This window comes from Sorex fumeus, unplaced genomic scaffold, assembly GCF_029834395.1.
Source record: "Sorex fumeus unplaced genomic scaffold, SorFum_2.1 ptg000131l, whole genome shotgun sequence".
In the NCBI taxonomy this organism is placed as follows: Eukaryota; Metazoa; Chordata; class Mammalia; order Eulipotyphla; family Soricidae; genus Sorex; species Sorex fumeus.
Genome location: NW_026606188.1, coordinates 3,205,323 through 3,223,843, shown reverse-complemented (window position 1 = coordinate 3,223,843; position 18,521 = coordinate 3,205,323).

Below are 18,521 nucleotides of genomic sequence, written 5' to 3'. Positions count from 1 at the left end.
TCAGGAAGATAGAAATACTACAAACAATCTTTTCAGACCATGATGCACTGAGAATAGAAATGAATCACAGACAGACACGGAGAACCAAATCAAACAACTGGAAATTAAACAACTCAATGCTGAGTAAAATATGGATCAGGAAGGAAGTCAAAGTAGAAATCAAAAGATACCTGGAAACAAATGAGAATGAAGACACGAGCTACCAGAACCTATGGGATGCAGCGAAAGCCATATTAAGGGGGAAATTTATGGCTCTGCAAGTATATCTTAGGTCTGTAGAAAGGATGCACATAAAAACCTTGACTTCACAGCTCAAGAACTTAGAAAAGGATCAACAGAAGGAGCCCAAAGTATGGAGAAGGAAAGGGATCATAAAACTCAGAGCAGAAATCAATGACATGGAAACCAAAGAAACGATTCGAAAGATCAATGAAACTGAGAGTTGGTTCTTCGAGAAAATAAATAAGATAGATAAACCACTAGCAACACTCACAAAGAAAAAGAGAAAGAACCCTTATAAATCGAATAAGAAATGAGAATGGGGATATCATAACAGAAACCAAAGATATTCAAAAGATCATCAGAGGCTACTTTGAAAGTCTGTATGCCACAAAACAAGACAACCTAGAAGAAATGGATAAATTCCTGGATTCCTATCATCTCCCGAAGCTGAATCAATAAGATATAGAGTACCTGAATAGACCTATTCACATCAAGGAAATTAAAACTGTAATCTAAAGTCTTCCCAAAAACAAAAGCCCAGGTCCAGATGGATTCACTAAATTTTTCCAAACATATAAAGAAGACCTATTGCCAGTTCTTCTCAAGCTTTTCCAGGAAATTGAAAAAACAGAAATCCTCCCAAACAGTTCCTATGAAGTCCATATCTCCCTAATACCAAAAGGAAACAAAGACACCACAAAAAAAGAAAACTACAAGCCTATATCCATGATGAACATGGATGCAAAGATTCTCAACAAAATACTAGCAAATAGAATTCAACAACTCATCAAAAAGATCATACACCATGACCAAGTGGGATTCATGCCAGGGATGCAAGCATGGTTTAACATTCGGAAATCAATCAACATAATTCATCATATCAACAAAAGAAAAGATAAAAATCATATGATCATATCAATAGATGCAGAGAAAGCATTTGACAAGATCCAGCACCCGTTTATGATGAAAACCTTTGCCAAATTGGGGATAGAGGAGACTTTCCTCAATATAGTTAAAGCCATCTATCACAAGCCTACAGCAAGCATCAATGGGGAAAAACTAAGAGCCTACCAGTTAAGATCAGGGACGAGACAAGGATGCCCGCTCTCTCCACTACTGTTCAACATAGTACTGCAAGTACTTTCAATAGCGATTAGACAAGAAAAGCTACTAAGGGCATCGAAGTAGGAAAGGAAGAAATCAAGCTCTCACTATTAGCAGATGATATGATACTATACTTAGAGAACCTTAAAACCTCTACCAAGAAACTCCTAGAAACAATAAATCTGTATGGTAAAGTTTCAGACTATAAAATCAATACCCAAAAGTCCATGGCTTTCCTATATGCAAATAGTGAGAGAGAAGAAAACGACATGAAGAAAACAATCCCGTTCACAACTGTGCCCCCAAATTCAACTACCTAGGAATTAGCTTAACTAAAGAAGTAAAGGACCTGTACAAAGAAAACTACAAAACGCTGCTTCAGGAAATAAAGGAGGACACAATGAAATGGAAAAATATCCCCTGTTCATGGACCGGGAGAATTAACATTGTCAAAATGGCAATACTTCCCAAAACACTGTACAAATTCAATGTGATTCCTATTTGGATACCCATGACATTCTTCAAAGAACTGGAGCAAACACTCCTGAAATTTATATGGAACAATAAGCCCCCACGAATAGCTAAAGCAATTCTTGGGGAAAAGAAAATGGGAGGAATCAACCTCCCTAACTTCGAACTCTACTACAAAGCAGTAATAATTAAAACAGCATGGTACTGGAACAAAAGCAGAACAACAGACCAGTGGAACAGAGTTGAATATACTGACATCTCCCCCCAAACATATGATCACCTAATCTTTGATAAAAGAGCAAGAAATGTGAAGTGGAGTAAGGAAAGCCTCTTTAATAAATTGTGCTGGCAAAACTGGATGGCTACATGCAAAAACAAATGGGCTCAGATCTCTGCCTAATACTATGTACAAAAGTAAGATAAAAATTGATTAAAGACCTCGACATCAGACCGGAATCTATAAAGTTCATTGAAGATAAGATTGGCAAAACGCTCCATGACATTGTACTCAGTGGTATCTTCAAAGATGTCACACCACTGGCCAAGCAAGTGAAAACAGAGATAGACAAATGGGACTATCTTAAACTAAGAAGTTTCTGCATCTCAAAAGAAACAATGACCAAAATACAAAAGACATTCCACAGAATGGGAAAGGATATTTGCCAAATACACATCCGACAAGGGGTTGATATCAAGGATATACAAATTACTGGTTGAACTCCAGAGGAAGAAAACATTCAACCCTATCAGAAAATAGGGCGACGAAATGAACAGAAACTTCCTCAAAGATGAAATCCGAATGGCTAAAAGACACATGAGAAAATGCTCTACATCTTTAATCATCAGGGAGATGCAGATCAAAACAACAATGGGATATCATTTCACACCACAGAGACTGGCCCATATCCAAAAGAACAAAAGCAACAGGTGCTGGCACGGTTGTGGCGAGAAAGGAACCCTTCTTCAATACTGGTGGGAATGCCGACTGGTTCAGCCCTTCTGGAAAACAGTATGGACGATTCTCAAAAAACTAGAAATTGAGCTTCCATTTGACCCAGCAATTCCACTCCTGGGAATATAACCAGGAGAGGCAAAAATGTATAGTCGAAGTGACATCTGCACTTGTTTGTTTATTGTAGCACTGTTTACAATAGCTAGAATCTGGAAAAAACCTGAGTGCTGAGAGCAGATGACTGGTTAATGAAGCTTTGATACATCTACACAATGGAATACTATGTAGTTGTCAGAAGGGATGAAGTCATGAAATTTACAGACAAGTGGTACTACATGGAAAGTATCATGCTAAACAAAATGAGTCAGAAAGAGAGGGACAGACATAGAAACATTGCATTCATCTGGGGAACATAAAGTAACAAAATAGGAGGCTAGCACCCAAGAAGAGCCGAGATAAGTACCAGGAGGATTACTCCATGGCTTCGAGGACAGCCGAACACGCTAGGGGTAAAGGCAGCTCAGATAGAGAAGGGGGCACCAAATAAAGGTTGTTGGGACAACAACAACTCATTTCCCTCTCAAGATGGAAATGAGTGAGGAGAGTAGACTGTAGACCGAACAAGATTGCCACTCAATGTCTCTTTTGCAAACCACAGCCCTCAAAAGGAGAGAGATAACAAAAGAGAATGCCCTGCCACAGAGGTAGGGTGGTATGGGGGAAGGAGGATGGGAGGGACACTGGGACTGGTGGTGGTGGAGAATGGGCACTGGTTGAGGGATGGGTATTTGATCATTGTATTACTGAAACTCAAACACAAAAATTTCTAAGTCTACAACTGTACCTCATGGTGTTTCACTAATAAAAATTTAACACAAAAAGTTAAGCAGTAAAAGGGTGAATAAAAAAAGATCACTAACATGTTAATGGTTGAGCCTTGCGTGCTTATATATCTATATATATATACATATACATATAATATATATATACATATATGTATCTGTAAAAAAATCCATCTAAGATTGGTTACCTCCTCCTTTGAAGCCCATCAGATGTGGTGTGGTACTCTTGGAGTATAGGTAGGGTGTGAGGTATAAGTTTTACAGGAAGAGGTTCACTCGTGGGGCACGCTTAGCCTGAGCAGCTGGGTTCTGGAGGTTTGCGGCTGCTGGGGCTGTGTCCCTTGGGGTGGGAAAGGATCTCACCTGCCCCCCTTCGGGGTGCCTAAATTGAAATAGCCTGGTGCAGGTTCTGACGAATTTTTATTTTTCTAATTAATTATTTGTAGCTGGCATTTCTCCCCTTATATAGTTGAATGTCTGGGTCTTGAGGTTGCTGTTTTAAAATAGGTTTAGTACCTTTATAAAAGAAACCCTAAAGAGGTCCCTTGTCACTTTAGCTATGTGAAGTCATAGTGACAAAGTAGTGGTCCAACAGGAAGAGGGTCCTCAGCAGACCTGGAATCTGCTGGCACTTTGGTCTTCACAACCACGGAACTGAGAGAAATAAGTGTCTGTTGTTTATAATCTAACCACTTCATGGTGTTTTTCTTACAGCATGATGATGCACTTAAAGGAGGGGTCATTTTTCTCTTTAAGGTGACTTTACAGAAGTCTATCCTTATTTATTTATTTTTTTTAGTTAAAAATGTTTTTATTTTATAAGGTAGTTCACAATATTTTATTTTATTTAATATTCAAACACCAATCCCACCACCATTACACTTTCCCACCACCGTATTTAGGATGTTTCCATCGCAAACCCCAAGTTTCATCCCAAAGCAGAACCAAAATAATATATTTTGTATTGTTTGTTATGTAAAACCGCTGAAAATGCTACAAAGAAGTATCCATAGATGAAAGAATGTGAAGATTGTTTATTTTGGCAGGGTCCATTAAGACCTTCTATGAGATATCACTGACATATTGTTAAATGTTGAACCTTGTGAGCTTTTGTATATATATCTGTATATATATGAATATATATATATTTACCTCTATGATTGGTTGCCTACTATTTGAACCCCATCAAATGTGGTGTGGAGAATGTGTCTTATGATGTTGTATGGCCACAAACTCGGCCAAATGGTCCAGGAATAGTTCACTTGTGCATGAGGGTCGGCCTGACTGTGTGGGGAGCAGCCTTGAGCATGGCAGTGGTTGGGTTCTGGAGGTTTTTGGTTGCCAAGCCTGGGTCCCTTAGGGTGGGGAGGACTCTCACCTGCCCCCCTTGGGGGTGCCTCGAGTGAAACAGCCTGGCGCGGGATCTGGTGGCATTGCTATGGCGAGCATCATGTTATGCTCCCTTTTGGGAGAGCAGGACCTGCAATCTCAATCCTGATTTATTTTTTATTTGTAATTATAATTACTCTAAGAGGCAGTTTTCTTTCTGAAATGTCTTGGTTCTTGGTCTTCATGAATAACTTGATAACAATGTTGATTTCATGACTTTATGTATGTGAGTGCCAAAGTTCAGTTGCAGTGAGCATGGAATCTGGAGTAACATCTGCTGGACTCAGGGCCGAAAGAGCCAATGTAAGTCCAAGAACTCTGCTCTGTACAGCCCCTTGGAGTCTGGAGTGACTATAAGTGATATTCAATGATTCAAACGACTTCAATACTCAATTTATCAGTAGCCATGGCTGGGGGTCTTGGCTGGGTCCAAAGTGCCTCATAGTAATGGAGTTTGGAGATAGGACCTTTAAAGAGGTGACTGAGTTTAGTCTAGGTTTTGAGTAGTGCTTACAAGAGGGAAACACTAGGGAAGTGTGCATATAAGGGGAAGCCACATGAGAACATAAGAAAAAGGGAGAAGGCAGATGTCGGCAAGCCAACAAGAGTGACCATAAGAGAAAGAACATCTGCCAATATCTTGATCTTGACCTCCAACTGCCAGAAGTGTGAGAAAATAAATTTCTATTACCACATGTCTGTGGTATTCTGTTATGAATATATGTCCAAACATTTTGTACATGTAGTCATAGTAAGCCAGCTTATGAGATCATGAGTAGAGTTTATTGGGTAACTCACACTTATGGAGAATGGTCTCAAGAACTGAACGATTTCTATTCATATAATTTATAATTTGTGTGACCTAAGGCAAGCTGCTTAGTTTTTCTGTGTCTGGTGTCCTCATGAGGAAGGATACGGAGACTATATCTCATAAGCATGTTGGAAGGACCGAGATGCTTAGTGCCTTATCTGACACTTAGTAAGCACTATCAAATGTTTGTTAGACTAAGTGCTGCAGTAGGAGAGTTTTGTTTTAATGTTTAGAGAAAGGTTGGGGAGGGTTCAATAGGCTGTGAAGACTTTGCTTGCAGCCAGATCACAATGCAGTGTCATGCCTTATACTCCTGAGGCTGTTTGTTAGTGAATACATGAAGTTCATGTCTGGTGGGAAGGCACAGGTGAGCCCCTTGATGCCACATAATTCATCAACATTGCAGATGTGAAGCTGTGAGTGTTCCCTCCACACTTCTGACAGTGTGAGAGCTGTAGATCCTCCCTAAGAGGCAAGTTCTTGGGTAGGCCAGTGTAGATCACTGTAGGCGTCCACTCTAGGCTGAGGCAGCTCCAAGAGTGCTTACTTTATGTATGGTTGTTTGGCTTTAAAAAAATTCCCTTTTTTCTAAGACAGGACACTGACCAATATATATTTGACAATTTCACTAATGCTTATAGTCTGTATTTGTTCAGAAAGAAGACTTTACCAAGCCAGTTTTCCCTGGAGGAACCTTTAAATTTGTGATTTTAAAGTATCCAGTTTATGAGTTTTTGCCCATTATGATTCTCCTCATGCCTGAAATTGCATTTTTAATATCTAGACAGATTGTGTACTAATAGGAATTCCATGCTCACAGTTTGCTTTGTGTGCTGGTAGTGTATTTCTTTAGAGAAGTATGGCATAGCCACAGATTTTTATCAACCAATTTGGAGGAATTTCTTTATATGCTACCTTTATTTTCAGCTTAAGCATAGTTACATTTCTTAAAATTTCTTACACATTTCTTTGAACTCCCACAATATTTTCTGTAGATGCTTCTTTAAGGGGAACAGATATTTAGGTTCTAAGTGTGTAAAGAATTAACTTGTGATAATTATGTTCAAGGTTCTTGGGTGATAATGCGTTCTGAATAATAAATTAGAACTTTTTTTAAAATATAGGGTAAAGCTGCAGAGTTTGGAGCTAGTTCTATTGGATATAAGATTTTTGACAGGTCCAAACTATTCAAACTATTGATTAGTTAAGATCAAATCTCATTAGGCAAGGAAAAATTAGAACTTCTCTTCACAAAGGCAACAAAATTGAGTTTGCACAATGTTTTTTTTTATTAGTAAGTCCTTTAAAATACTAATATTAAACAATAATTATTTACCCAGCATTGTATGTGCATGTACAAAATACTTTAAAGACATGGCTTATATTTTGAAGTAGCTAAAAATATCTAGATAAAGGGTGAAAACTAATCTAGTTAATGAAAAACAATATTCTAGAGAACAGATTTCCATATTTCTGGCCTTTCTGGAGGAGACATTTCCATGGGGACATCAGACTGTTCTCTCCCTTTTATTCACCAGCCCTAAGGACATAAAACTATGTGCCACGTTTGCTATAGATGGGAGGTTTGGGGGCCAGGGAGGGTTTGCCTCAGTAGTGAGAGCTACCCTGCCTTTTGGAAGGGACTATGTGTGGATGTTCTCCCAGTTTTCTCCGACCTGCAGTTCTCTGCATAGAAAAGCGATGTCAGGTGTGGTAAAGGAGCAGGACAGTAAACATTTGTTGGTCTTCTGCATTTTTGTTTTAGGGCCTTTTGTTCTTGCTGAGGTTTCTCTGCTCCTGAGGGAGTTCAGCCTCCACTGAACTGGTATTGGTGTCTCACTTAGAGTCATTTTCTGTTCTTGTTTTATTCCTTCCTTCTTTTTTTTTCTTTTAAACTTTGATTAAGACATCAGGATTTACAAGTTCATAATAGAGTTGTTCCAGGAGTCCGTGTTTCAACACCAGTCCACTACCAAGGTGCTCTTCCCTCCCCACAGGGTCCCCAGGCCTACCCCACCCCCAGCCTACCCTCTTGGCAGGTATAGAACAAATTTTTTCCATATTACTTGCTGCAATAGAATGGCAACAGAACTGATCATAAATTAATAAAACTCTATTTGTAATTATTGAGTACTATATGATTTTAACCTGTGCAAATAAATCAAAATAATTTAATACAATATAGTATACTACTTGTTCTCATTTAAATAACTGAATTTTCAGCTATAGCATCTAAAAGATATTGAATCAAAGTTTATTTTGTACTTTGATCTTATTGTGGTAATTATTGTGTCGTTCCTATCATAAATAAAACTTGTTTGTTTTAAAAAATGTGCTAATATATTTTACAGTTTCCATGAATAGGCAAAACCTACAAATTAAAATTTTAAGAGTGATGAAAATTAAGAAAATCTAAATAGGAAAATATTAATAGACCAATAAAAGTACAAAGCATTTCATCCTAAGAAAGGGACTATTGATTTGTATGTAGCACTGTCCTCCCATTGTTCATTGATTTGCTCGAGCGGGCACCAGTAACATCTCCATTGTGAGACTTGTTGTTACTGTTTTTGGCATATCGAATACACCATGAGGAGCTTGCCAGGCTCTGCCATGTAGGCAGGATACTCTCGGTAGCTTGCCGGGCTCTCCAAGAGGGACGGAGGTATCGAACCCAGCTTGGTCGCATGCAAGACAAATGCCCTTCCTGCTGTACTATCACTTCAGCCCATTGATTTGTATATCATAAAATATTATAGATGCTACTTAAGTATTTGTATTAATAAATAAAAGACTAATAAAAATTGTTGGATGTAAAAAACTGATCAAAGTAAATATACTTTCCTTACTCTAGTAGAGGGCAACTATATTCACTGTTAGTGTCATACTCAATGTCACATGATGGGAAATTTATTTTTTACTTAAAGAAGCTGTTTTAAAGCTCCTGGCAAAACTGGTTATTTGATTCTGAATGATAATCTGACTGGATAAAGTATTCTTGGTGATATGTTCATCTAATCGAGTTTTTGTACTACATCCTTCCATTCTCTCTGGCTTGTAGAATATCAGAAACATCTGCTGTGCATCTTAGGGACTTCTCTTTTTATGTAAATTCTTTTTTCAATCTTGCTTCCTTCAGTGTTCTATCTTTTGGCTTTAGTTGCTTTGAGTACAGTGTGTCTTGGAGTTTTCCTGGTTGGGTCTAGTTTTGCTGGGACCCTTCAGGTCCTTCAGGATCTCAGTGTCTCTATTCCTTAACTCTGGGACATTCTCACTGATGATTTCTTTAACTGTTGTTTCTTCATCACACTTGCCTTCCTGTTCTTTAGACAGGTGCTTCTTACATTTTTCTCTTGAGCGCTCCCCGTTCTTCCAGGGTATGCTGTTCAATTCCATATAGACTATTTTCCACCTCCTGTTGTTTCCTAGGAGTTTCCTCTTTCCCATCTTGGAGCTCATAGATCTTCTGCTCACTACTCTTAGTCTTCAGTTGAGAGCTTCTATCGAGATTTTCTTTCTATCAACTACCTTCATTTCTGTCATTTCTTCTTGTAGCAGTTTTCTCATTTCAACTCAATACTTTTCTGTGCTTTGCTGGCTACCCATGTCATGGGTTCTTTGAGTTCATTAAGGGTCCTCCTCATGGCGTCAGTAAAATCATTGAGGATTTACTGAGCTGATTGATGTTGTTTGTGCCTTTGGTGATGGAGCTTTTTCTCAGGAACTTGGTGGGCTTCTCCATGTTTTGCCCCTTGGTTTTCTAGTGTTGCTGGGCTGGAGGAGAGTCTTTGTAGTTAGATCCCCGGAAGATACTGAGGGGTTAGGCTGGGATTTGCTCTTGTTTTTCTCTGCCTATCCTCACTCAGTGACAGGAAGTATAACTGTGAACAGCAGGTACTTTGCTTTGTAGATCTGTTGCCTCTGGATCTGAGCAATCTATACTTGTAGTCTTAGACATCTTTAAATAGTTTAGTTAATGCCTAGGACTTTGGGAGAAGTCCTAGACATTAAATATGTAAAGAAATAGTATGCAAATATGTATATGGATATGTAAATATCTCTCAAGGGTAAACTCTAGTCTACCTCAGAGTGTCAGTTTCTCTCTCTCTCTCTCTCTCTCTCTCTCTCTCTCTCTCTCTCTTTTTCTCCTTACTCTTTCACTCCTTCAGGCACTTTGGGGTCATATCTGGCTGACCTAAGGGCTTACTCCTGGGACTCTTTGTGTTTTATATAAATTTCGTATGGCTTTGAGTGGTTGGGAAGACCTCAAGAAGTGAAGAGCCATTGCCATTGGATTTGGGAGGATGACTATTATAAAAGAGGAAGTTTCAATTTCCCCTCATCTGTTCCACAGAATTACTCATTTTTTTGCTGTTAGCAGCCTACATTTCAAATATTCTACAAATTCCTGGGCTTGCTCTGACTGAGGAAGTATACTATCACACCGGCCTTGGGCTAACTGGAGACTAAGATCATAGACAACACCTGGACAGATGGTTAAAGAACTAAACGTCTCAAATAAAGACAGCCTCACTAACTTAAGTCAGAATATAAATTATACAGTATGTTTGTCTTATCTAGTAGCACAAGAGTCCCAAATTAGCCAATTTCTCAAAAGGAATCCTTAAATTCTTATAACAATCTTGTCACTTGATGAGAAACACAAAGACCAGTTTTCCTATGATAAATGGTACACAAAATACAAGTCATACATAGTACCAGGGCCAGAACATGGATTCACTAAGACAATATAGGGCACTCAGGCCAGAGTCCCAGATCCCCATCTAAGGGTAGGAGGGAAAGGCCTTGGCCTTCTAGAGAGCCATCAAGCACCATCTGTATTTCCCACTTCATCAGGTGTTCTAGGATGGACAGCAAATGAAAACTATCTGTTGTGTACCTTCTGTAGGTATGTTTGAAGCCAATTCCTCTGCATGCTATGTGATTAGAGTCAAATAAATTAAATGCTCTGAATCTTAATCCTTGATCAGATATTGGGATAAATGTATGTTCTTACCAGTTTCCTCCTGGACAAAGCTTTCATTGAAAAAATAAATTTTAAGGAACCCGTTCCTGGATTTCTATAAAACCTTGTGGATTTGAACACAAACAAATAGAAAATGTCTATTGTCTCCAAATTAGCCCTCCTGCTGCGTTTTCAATTGGATCTGAAATCTCCATTTACATTCTGCAGGGGTAAAAAGCCTCTCAAATGTTGTTTGAAATTCGAGCTGATTGCAAGAGAATTGATTTGCAGCAAATGTGGCAAAATGACCAAGAGGGATTCAGGATGCTTCTTACACACTTTAATACTCAATGACAGGATGCTGACTGGAAATGAGATTGAGAATTCCTAGTGTGTCTTGAACATTCCTTTACTGCTTCCTCCACTTCCCTGCTCTCCAAGTCTCCCCTAATTCCATGGCCAAATTAACAAAAGCTAAGTTAGAATCCTGCTGAATTTATTTTCCTTTATTTGTTCTGGATTTAGAGGTAAAACTTTCCAGTAGATGAACTATCAAGGGTTTTTAATTTCATATTGTGAAACGTGTTATACACAGTTCATTCTATTGAGAAATGGAACTTGTAAATTTAGATTAAAATGCGTAGTGTGGATTTCTCAGGGGGGATTCTGAAACACCCAGGCTTGAAATGCTGCATAGGTTTCTTGTTAACCAGCACATTATTTTAGAGCGAGCCCCCCTTCTTGTGGCCTCAGGAAGGAGAGGGGCCCCATGAGCCAGTGCAGCTCTAAGGTGGGTGCCTGATATTGTGGACATTTGTCTTGGTTGCCAAGATGCCACATTGCCATCTGTCTCAAACTTTGCCAGAAGCTACCTGTGGTTTCAAAGACCAGAAAGGTCTGGACAGCAAGGGGCCCTGAGGAAATGGTGTGGAAATAAAATATCCACGATTTTGTTGTTGTTGTTAATCCTCCTCTTGACACACAGTGTGAGGTGTTCAGCCTGTTGTGAGGCTGCTGAATAGGGCCTCTCACGCGTCTTGAAGCAGCCATTGGCTTTTATGTGGAGGGATTTGCTCTTGCACTGGATGAAGAAGTGAACTGCTGGGTGAAGAGCTCTCTACAAGAGAAGGCGGAGAGTGTTCAGCAATACCAGGCTTCCCTAAAGCCGAGGGGGAATAATAGAACTGAAACAGCCATCGGTGGAGATTGAAAAAATCTCTTTGAGGCTATATTTCCAGTAAGTGTCTCTTATGCGGTGACATTTATACTGATGTCTGCCCATTCTGCTTTCTGCAGCTGTGTTCTAGACAAAGCAGTGCAGGAAGTTGACTAAAAATGATAGCTATTCAGTATACTGTGGAACATTAAGGCCTTAGCCAGGTGTATGAGGAGGAAATGAAAATTGCTAAATGAAAAGGTAAATGCATTGCCAGGATAAGTGCGTTGTATTTCTGGCTCATCCTTAAAAACCAGAATCCAACTAAAGCAATATAACACAAAACAAAAAGCATAATCTAAATGCTATTGGCCCACAGTTCTAAAAGATCAAGTATGGGGCAACAACTACCTCTTTGGGTCTAAGGGCAAAGGTGTTCTGTGATCTTCGCCAAGGTGTCTGTTAATTCCCATTAACCTTAGGGCCAGCTTGTTTCGTGATTTCTAAAATGAAGAACAAAGAGAATCTTATGATATGCCACTGTATAATTCACAAGTCCAGAACCTGGCACCTTGCTAAGCTTAATATTTCTCTCTCATTTAGTGTGATAAACTAAATAATAGGAACTACGGGATAACATAGAAAAATAATCATAATGTACCACTGTCCTCCTATTGTTCATCGATTTGCTTAATTGGGCACCAATAATGTCTCAATTGTGAGACTTGTTACTGTTTTTGGCATATCAAATATGTCACAGGTAGCTTGCCAGGCTTTGCCATGTGGGCGAGATACTCTCGGTAGCTGGCTGGCTCTGCAAGAAGGGTAGAGGAATCGAACCTGGGTCGCCCGGGTGGGCCATGTGCAAGGCAAACGCCCTACTCACTGTGCAATCTCATCAGCCCAATAATCATAATGTTAAAGAGATTTTCTTTGATAAGATATGTAAAGTAAGTTATCCAATTGTTGATGATAGTTACTGTAAAAATAACACTATAATGTTTCTTTGTGCACAGTTGCCTGATTTCAAGGTGCCCCTGAGCCATTGCCTATTATTCAGCACGACATTTTAATTTGTCTGTGTCCTTCATCAGAGCAAACTCCCAGCACATCCCATCAGTCAGGAGTGGTGTAGTGTTGCTCCTTTTGGAAAGACTGGGCTCTAGGAAATTGTCAAGATGTCTGGAGGCTGCCTCAACCTCTGTCTTCCTGTGGTATCTTGGTGAGCTTCAAGTGAAGAAATGAGTGTAAATGTGCTGTTGGGATGAGTTATTTCTCTATTTTTGCACCCTCATCTTCTGAATAGAGATAACTCTTTTCAATGAGTCTGTGTCATTGAAAAGCTTTGAGTTTTCATCTTGGTAAGAGCAGGAGAATGAAACTTCTTTTAGGAGTGTAGGGGGGCAGAACAAGTCCATAAAAGTATCTGCAGCTGGATTCTGCCTTGACTTAGCAGTTGATAAACTCTAGTGCAGTGAGGGGGTTGAAAGTTAAGCAAAGCTGTGAAAAGTGCCCAACAGTTTCTTCTGGATATTGTGCTGTTTAGATGGGGAGGGCCCCGTCTGAGTTGTAGCTTCTCTGCATCCCACATTTTTAAAGCACTTGGCATAATTAGAAGTTTTTATCTTAGAAAATCAGCCGAATTTTAATGGCCTAAAATTCCCTAAGTCAGCATCAGTTGCTGGTGTGCTCACTCCAGTCACACCTCGGGTTTGTTTGCAATTCAGAAGGAATTCTCCTGGCTGTGGCTGATGCAGTTGTCTTTGGTTATAGTGTAATAAATTCAAATAAACATTTATGAGGGTAAGTAATCATATTTTATGCAAACAAATTATTCTTCCTTAAAATTCACTTTTAAAAAATGCATGCTATTTCTTTTTCTCAGTGTATCAAGCTAATAAAAGTTATTCTATCATCATAATTCCCTTCATGACTGTTTATTGTTGCATTTATGTTAAATTTAGATGTTAGTCTTTCTTTTGCTTCTCCTCTTCTCCCATTAAATTTTTATTCTCTTACCACCAGTCCAAGAAATTATGATTAGTTCACATGTCACGTAATACAGCTAAGAAGTTAGAGACAGCTATTTCCAGTAAGAGAACAATCTCTCTCTATTCTCTCTGTCTCTCTCTATTTCTCTCTGTATGTGTGTGTGTGTGTGTTGTGTGTGCATGTAGGTTCAAAATCTGAAGGAAACATGAATTGCAATCTCAATAAAGTTGGAGTTCAGTACTAAAGCAAACGAGCAAAAATCCCAAAGGGCTTTGCTATACCAAAAAAAAAAAATGTCTTCCTTGTCAAATGATTTAGCACTTCTGACCAAATTTAGTAATCCATTTTGCTTCCTTACAAAGGAATGCCTGATTGCTGCCTAGGAATTTGTGCGTAATATGATGGAAGAACTCCTCCCCCACCCCCTGCCTCCATCTCTTCCCAGGAAAGGGAGAATAGAAACAAACTCACACTTGTCCTCTACATGTATGCATATATTTGAGCATGTGTTTGTTTGAATGCAGGAAGATTCCTTGAAGAACTTGAGGGAAAAGATATTTTTAATTCTAAGGGAATCCGGAAGGGGGACGAGGAAGAGTAAATTACCAGAATTAAGGGTTAGAGGTGTAAAACATTCTGAAGTGTTATGCGTTTTCAGTGGGTGACCAAGCTCTGCCTCATCCATTGTTGTCTAGAAACATTTGAAGCCATTTAAACAGACAACCAACACAGTTCAGGGCTGTAGAGGGCTCCAACTGAGATAATAACTCTGTGAAAGAAATCCTTTGTAAGGCAAGAGCTTAGTTCCCTTTCTGCAGAAGTGGATTAACTCTTGGCAATAGAACATAATTCTTTAAAATTTTTGTTTTGTACTGTCTGATACTTCCGAAGAGGTTGGTGTTTGACTGGCAAAAGCTCACACCCAGAAATACTTGCACATTAACCCTCCAAAATTGGAGATGGAGGAATCAATGTGAAACCATTAAACTAATTTAGATTTGTGCTAGGTGATATAGGATTCAGTTCTGTACAACTACTTACTGTCTGTGTGACCTTGAAGATTACTTCTTCTGTCTGCATGTTTGTTTCTTTATCTACAAAATAGGGTTAATAATCCTTTATATTTTTGAATTAGGTTAGAGAATGCATATAAAATATCTATTACAGTACTTGGAATAAAATAATCACTTAATCACTTAACTTCCCGTTAGTCGTCGATTTGCTCGAGCGGGCGCCAGTAACGTCTCCATTTGTCCCTGTCGCGTGCTAGTGTAGCCCAATGGCATCTGTTCGCTCCGGGAACATGAAGGGCCTCAAACCGATCGTTCATGATCTTGACGAAGAAGTCTGACCATCTGGTAGGTGGGCGGCCACGCGGTCTTTTGACATCCCGTGGAATCCAATCAGTAACAGCTCTAGTCCAACGGTCGTCTTTAAATCTCATTACGTGACCAGCCCATCTGATTTTCGACACCTTGGCAAATGAGACAGCGTCCCTGATCCTTGATCGTCGACGGATGTCAGAACTCCGGATTCGTTCTCTCATTTGAGTGAAACGTGATATTCCAAGCATAGCTCTTTCTATTCTTCTTTGGGAGACCTGAATAGCGTTCTCATCTTGTTTGCGTAGGGCCCAGGTCTCTGAGGCATATGTTAATGCAGGAAGAACAGTGGAATCAAAGAGATGTGCCCGGAGCCGGAGGTTCTTCGTCCTCTTAGCTATTTCTTCGATGTTCTTGAAGGCGTTCCAAGCCGCTCTCTTCCTCCTGCGCAGCTCGGGTGCCAGGTCATTTGTCATGTTGACCTCTCGACCTAGGTAGACATAGCTGTTGCATTCGGAGATGGTCGTTCCATTGAGAGCGAATGGGGCGTCAGGAACAAGGCTGTTTCTCATAAACATTGTCTTCGTAAGATTCAGCTGTAGTCCTACCTTTCCACACTCACGGTCAAAGTCGGCCAGCATTTGTGCCGCTTGGCTGATGTTTGGTGTTATTAAAACAATGTCATCAGCAAAGCGGAGGTGGTGTAATTGCCGACCATCTATCTTCACTCCCATTCCTTCCCATTCCAGTCTTCGCATGATGTTCTCGAGGGTGGCACTGAAGAGTTTCGGTGAAATGGTATCACCCTGCCGCACCCCTCTCTTGACATCAATGATCACTTCTTTGTAGAATGGTGAGATCCTGGTAGTGAATCCTCAATAGAGCTCATGGAGGATCCTGATGTATTGGGCTTGAATGCCCTGATTGGCTAGGGCTTCAATGATCGCTTCCGTCTCAACAGAATCAAAGGCCTTCTTTAAATCAATGAACGTTAAGCAGAGCGGCATCTTGAACTCCCGAGAAACCTCAATGAGCTTGGTTATCGTGTGGATATGGTCGATGGTGCTGAATCCTTTGCGGAACCCTGCTTGCTCGCATGGTTGTCCTTCATCTAATGTTCTGCCAATCCTATTCAGGATGACTCGAGTGAACAACTTGTAGATGACAGACAATAGGCAGATCGGGCGATAGTTGCCAATGTCATGGATGTCTCCCTTCTTGAACAGTAGTAGGTCCTGCTGGTTTTCCATTGGGACGGAACCTTGCATTCAGACAGGTAGCGAGTGAAGAGCCGAGCCAGTGTATTGATGAGTATTGACGGCAGGTTCTTCAGGTGTTCAGGTCTGACCTTGTCTGGGCCGGGTGCTGTTTGTTTCTTTACCAACGAAATGGCGTGTCGGATTTAGGAGGGGAGAACGTTGGGAACAACATACCCATCCTGTGGAATTTGGTATGTTGGCAAGTGGACATGGCTATCGAAGGGATTTGAGTAGAAGTCATGGATAATCTTCTCCATTGCCGTTCTGGAGGATGTGATGGATCCATCAGGACGTCGGAGGGCAGTCATCTTGCTCTTATAGTTGGCGAAGGACAGGCGGGCCTTATGAATACTTTTCCCGGCTTCTGCCGCATCTACCAGTACTTCTGCTCTTCTCTCTTTGAGGTCTTCCTTGATCGCATCTCTGCACTGCTTTGCAAGCTCGGACGTTAGCTTGCGGTTGCCTGAGGCATGCGCCAAACCACGCTGGCGAATTAGCTCAAGAGTTTTCGAAGATAGGCGACTTTTTGTGGCTATCTCTCTCTTGGCGTTCCTCGCACATTCATGGAGGTGCTGAACCAGTCGATCGTATTCCTCGTCAATGTTGTCAACAATGGCATCTTCCCATGTTGCCGCAATAGTACCAAAGAGTTCCCAGTTGGTGGTCATTCTGGGAGTTCTCTTTTTGAACTTTGCAGCCCTTTCTCCCCGCTCTGTGAAGTAGAATTTTGCACGAAGGAGACGGTGGTCCGATCCCGTTCGAAATTTTGGGACAACAGCGACATCAGTCAGGCAAAACCGTCGATTGAATATGATGTGGTCTATTTCGTTGTGGAATCGTCCACCGGGAGACTCCCATGTCCATCGTTTAGATTCTGCCTTCTGGAACTGTGAGTTACCATGGATGGTCTTGGTCGACATGATGAACTCTGACAGTCTCTCACCCTGTTCGTTCCATTCTAGGCCATGGGTCCCGATGTGAAGTTCTTCAGCTGATCTTCTCGGTCCTATCTGAATTGTTCCTCGGAACATGCGATAAAAGAGGTGTTGGAGGCGTTGGTGTCCTTGTCAACACAAACTTGGCCAAGAGCATTGATTCATTCGAATGCCTAACAACCTGAATCGGACGTTTACATTTGAATAGATGTGGCTCACTGCCTGCAGTTTCTATCTTCGTTGTCTACGCACCAACATCTCATTATGATGAAAGAGAAATCGAGAAGTTCTACATGGAGCTAGAGAAATTCTATAAAGAAGACCACACCTTCTACAAGATCATTGTGGGTGATTTTAATGTCAAGATAGGAATAAAATAGGCACTCAACAAATAGTAGCTTTATTACTTTTATTACTTTTATTATGATGACTCCCCATCATGGTAATGCTAACATAAAACAGTGATTTGCATGTACTACTCATATATACAGTTTGCTTTAGTTATTTAAATCTATTTTATTTTATATTCAGTTTGAAGTATACTTCATGTTATGAATATTGCTTTCAGTCTTTATACCAGAAACATCCAAAATTATTGCCAGCAATGTATAATAATTATTTTGACTTCATGATTTTAAAAAATAAGTCAAACTTATAAATATCTAAATGTAATATTTCCCTTTCTACTGAAGGTAAAATTTTTTTCATTTATTGCCATTTCTACCTCTGAAAATAAACACCATAGTGTAAACATACCAGCAAATCTGCCTTGAGAGCTTCAAAACCAGTGAAAATAAATTTAACTTTTCAAGGAGAGTTAATCAATGCATACCTCAAATCTTTGTTTGGAAATATGTTTATCTTAGGCTAAAGATGATGAAAAGTAGCTTGCAAAAATGGAATGCACTCTCATATTCTGGCTAAAAACAATCTTATCATTATTATCATAATCACTATTAAATATGGTTTAATATATCATACTTTATCTTTTGCCTCTACTGAAATGGAGCTGCACCATGTAAGAGCATTGGAGTCTTCAAATTAACAAGTGATATTTTTTGGCTTAAGGGAGGGTTGCTGACTGGTTGGGAGGTGTGCTG